This window comes from Sturnira hondurensis, unplaced genomic scaffold (genome assembly GCF_014824575.4).
Source record: "Sturnira hondurensis isolate 20B ecotype Veracruz unplaced genomic scaffold, ASM1482457v3 Scaffold0006566, whole genome shotgun sequence".
NCBI lineage: Eukaryota > Metazoa > Chordata > Mammalia > Chiroptera > Phyllostomidae > Sturnira > Sturnira hondurensis.
Window position 1 is genome coordinate 748,565 of NW_028079197.1, and position 967 is coordinate 749,531.

Genomic DNA, 967 nt, shown 5'->3' on the forward strand with positions numbered 1-967 from the left:
AATTTTTCTGAACAGACCTCGTATGTATCTCATATCATCTAAGGGTACAAAATAATACTCCATGGTTGTCAAAACTTTTCACTTACACTGTATCAGTATTTGCTGAAATACAGTAGGAAAGATGAATTTTATTGACTCAATACTAATCATTCTTTGTTTCTTCCTCACCAACAGAAATCCTGATTTTCTAAAGAGGCCCAATAAACCTAGCTACAGGATATTTATCACTATAAAGAAAAGACAATAAAGTTTCTCAGCAAGTTAAAAATGCATGTGTTATTTAATCCAAAAATTACATTCCTAGGTATTTACCCAAGAGAAATAAAAATGTGTCCAAAGGCACGTGGACAGACATATAGCCCAATGAAATAAAATCAAGAGCCAAGTAATAATGCATACCTTTATGGTCAATCAATTTTTGATACAGGTGCCAAGACCATTTGGTAGGGAAATAATAATTTCCAGCAAATAGTACTGAAAGAATTAGATGATTGCATATATACCTTGTAGCATATATAAAAATAATTAAAACTGGATCAATTAAATATAAGAGGTAAAAACCATAAAATCCTTAGGAAAAAACAGATTAATTCTTCGGGGACTCAGATTTTGCAATGGATTCTTAGAGTCAATGTCAAAAACACAAACAACAACAACAAAAAACACACATATAAATTGAACTTGGTCAAAAATTAAAAAATTTAAAAAATTTGTCTCAAAGGACATTTAAACAAGTAAAAAGTGCAACCAATAAAATGGAAAAAAAGATTTTCAAATCACGTACCAGATCAGTTTACTATCTAGAATAAATAAAGAACCTTTATAACTCAACAACAAAAAGACAAACACTCTAATTTAAAAATGGGCAAAGGACTTGAAATATTTTCACTGAATATAGACAAATGGCCAATAAGCACCTGAAAGGATGTTCACCACCATTGGTCATTAAGAAAATGCAAATCAAAAC